Raw genomic sequence first — 3,775 nt, 5'->3', positions numbered from 1 at the left:
ATTCAACTTCTGGATTGGTTATTATAAAAATTTTACATGCCAATTCATAAGTAATATTCTCTTCCCAATTTCAAGTAAGTCTGTAGGTGCATCAAAAGGCAATCAATAGCCCTGATCTGCCATTTTGTCAATTGCCAGGCAGTGGGGGTAGAGATAGAGCTGAAGCTCCAGCTACATTTTATGTTTTCTTTACGTATTGAAGCTGTATCTGGAGTCCTGCTTTTCTTTCCCGGGTTAGAGCCCCAGACACCAGTCGTCAGAACTCATGGGATTTGCTGGCTCCCTGTGTCAGGAAAGCCCTGGATCAAATTTTCTCTTCTACATAGCTCTCTCCTATGGGGTTGGAATATGAGACTTACGTCAGCCCATGCCCTCCCATGGATTTCTTTTACCTGCTGCTGTTTATTTTTGCTCTATTTATACCTTCACTTTGCAAACTTACGACAGTTGCTCCAAACTCTGTGCTAATCTAGGATTCTGATTCCAAAATACCCCAAGATACTTGTAATTCAATTAGGGAAGTCTGTAATCCCTCAGTCCTTAAGTTTATTAGTATTATTATTGGTAGTAGTACAATTAATATCTTTATGATTGTAATCACTATTGATATTATTATTTATCACTATTGTTGTTATTGCATTTCTTATTAGATTCTCTGTTCATGAATGTATCTAATTTACTGAAGAGTATTGTGGAGGGTTTTCAACAGACTTACATACACATGTTGCTTCCTGTTTCCTGCTGTACTGATGGGTACTTGTTGGTCAGAGAGCCTCCTGAGATATTCAGACTTACCCACTGGAGGAAGGGACAGTTGTTACTGGTAAGTGAGCCCCAGGAGGACACTCTTGATTTACTTGAGGCTCTAGAACAATGTTTAAGTCCTCTTAAGGGACCAGGAAGTGGTGCCAGTGCAAGAGCCCTGGAAGACACCCTTGTTCTGCCAGACTCAGCACAGGATCTTGACCTCAACTCTGGGCCAGGAACCACTCTCACATCTCCTGTGATGGTTAGAGAGGGGTCCCTCCTGGAGTCCAGCCCTCCGAATTTTAAAAGTCAGCCCAGGAACTGACATTGTGACAAGTGAGGAGTAAGGAGAGTATCCTTGGCATGCCTGAACCTGGGGGCATATTCTAAATTCACTCAAGGTCCAGGAAAAGCTGGTGCAGCCTGGCAGATGTAGAGATGGTGACGTTCCTTCTCAAGTAACCACTTAGTTTTCTAATTCCCCCAGGGAGTCCCTGCAGTGTTTGGGCCAACATATCATCCTCCCTGATGACCCAGTATCACCTAGGATGACATCTTCCAATAGCCTTGGTGTGACATATGCCAACCGAAGTGTCTGGACTTTATGGGACCGTGTAGGTACAAATGGCAGGAGCGCAGGCAAGGTGCTGATGCTGAGACAGTGCTGGGGGTAAGCATGTATCACAGACGAGGCTTCTGCATGTAGGGTGTGCAGAAAGCTCCTGACTTCCCTGCCTGCAGCCTGGGCCCCCTAACCAACTGGCCTGTCTTCTGAAATCTGGTGGTGGTTATGAGGCAGGCAGGACAAGGTCCATTTACTATGGACCACGGTACCTATTCTATGTCCCTTAGTACTCCCCTTCCCTGGTTAGCATATAAGTTCCCAAGTTCACCCACTACCTCCTCCTCTTTGGTATTCTACTCCCTCCTGCTTGTTTTCTCCTCTCAGAACAAATTTCTTTGTGCAAACCTAAGATTCTGACTCTAAAATATCCCAAAGAATGTCTGATATAGGTACCCTGAAATTTACTTAGAGGAGTCTGTACGGGAATCTGCCATCTTTCTAAGTTTATTTTTCTCTTTAACAGTAGTAATGGTAATATCATCATAATTCTCACTATTATTGTTTTTAGTCCATTGTATTACCTTTATTAATATGCATTATCTTTGTGGTTATTTTTACATAACATTGAGAAGATCTGCTCTATGCTAAAGATTGTCTGATTTACTGAAGATCATTATGAAGGGTTTCTCAACATACAGAATGCATACACCTAGTTACTCCTGAGGTCCCACGGTAGTTAGCTGGGTGTCCTTGACCCAAGGTCTCTATGAATCTGGGCCTTAGGTATCAGCTGTCACTCCACAGGGAAGGATTTGCTCCGAGACTCACTGAGATGGCTACTGGAAGGATGCAGTCTGAGCTGAGAGCTTAGTGCCTCTGTCTGGAGGCGTGGGACCTCCCTGTGTTATCTCCTATGTGGGCCTCTCCATATGGCAGCTACTAACACCCTTGCCGGCTTCCCCAGGTCCAGGGATAGGAGAGACAGAGAGACAGAAACAGAGAGAGAACACAGGATGCAGCAAATGAGAGAGAAGTGACAGAGGTTCTGTCAATCAATGAATCTTAACACTGACCTCCCATGACTTTCTATATTCTGTTGGTCAGAGGCCAGTCACTATCTACTTAGTACTTGCACAAAGAGTGGAGTTGCCTCGCTGGATGTGGAGCACAGCCTGTGGCTTGGAACACCCAGGAAGGTATGTTCAGTGGTCTCCCCCAGAACTGGGAAAAGTGGCTGCATTCTGGAAATAACTGAAAGTGATGAAAGTCCAGCCTCAATCATCAGAAGAGAAATGAAAAGAAGACAATGGGTTACGTGTCATTTCTCATCCACTAAAGCAACAAAACAAAAGCTCCCCAAGCTCCTGAAAGTGGAACCCTTGGTGGGAATGAGGCACAAGACCTCTCATTCCTCAGTGGTAAGAGGGGCACCGACTCTTCCTGGAGCATGATGGCTGCCCCATCCTCAGATGCCACCCACTTGATTAAGGAGGTTACTTCTAGAAAGCAAAGGCACAGTGGTCAGAGGTGTGTACGAAGAGTCCACGTAGGTGGTGTTGTCTGTCTTATTTCTAAGAGCCCTGCATGGACACATGCTTCCAGAGGGGCGCTGGTTCCACTGACAGTGAGAACAGGTTGCAGCTGTTTAAAATGACAGTGTCCACACTACCCAATGCAGTCTACAGGTTTAATGGGATCACTATCAAATTACACATGACTTTTCCACAGAACTAGAACAAATAACCCTAAAATGTATATGGATCCATAAAAGACCCAGAATTGCCAAAGCAATCCTGTGGAAAATGAACAAAGCAAGAGGCATAACCCTCCCAGACTTCAGACAATTCTACAATGTTAATCAAAACAGCCTGGTATTGGAACAAAAACAGACATATGGATCAATGGAACAGAATAGAGAGACCAGAAATAAACCCAGAGACCCATGGTCAATTCATCTCTGATGAAGGAGGAAAGAATAGACAAAGGTGGAAAAGACAGTCTCTTCAGCAACAGGTGTTGGAAAAGTTGGTTCATGCAAATCAATGAAGTTAGAACACACTCTTCCACCATACACAAAAATAAACTCAAAATGGCTTAAAGACTTAAATATAACACATAACACCATAAAACTCCTAAAAAAGGAACATAGGCAAAACATTATCTGACATAAATTGTACCAGTGTGTTCGTAAGTCAGTCTCTCCAAGGCAATAGAAATAAAATCAAAAACAAAGAAATGGGACCCACTCAAACTTAGAACTTTTCTCACAGCAAAAGAAACCATAAACAAAATGAAAAGACAACATACAGACTAGGAGAAAATATGTCCAAATGATGCGACCAACAGGAGTTTAATTGCCAAAATATACAAACAGCTCATACAACTCAATAAGAAAATAAACAAGCAAACCAATCAAAAAATGGGCAGAAGACTTAAACAGACATTTCTCCAAAGAAGACATAC

The sequence above is a fragment of the Physeter macrocephalus genome, chromosome 20 (assembly GCF_002837175.3).
Source record: "Physeter macrocephalus isolate SW-GA chromosome 20, ASM283717v5, whole genome shotgun sequence".
NCBI classification, from domain to species: Eukaryota; Metazoa; Chordata; class Mammalia; order Artiodactyla; family Physeteridae; genus Physeter; species Physeter macrocephalus.
This window is presented reverse-complemented; position numbering follows the sequence as displayed.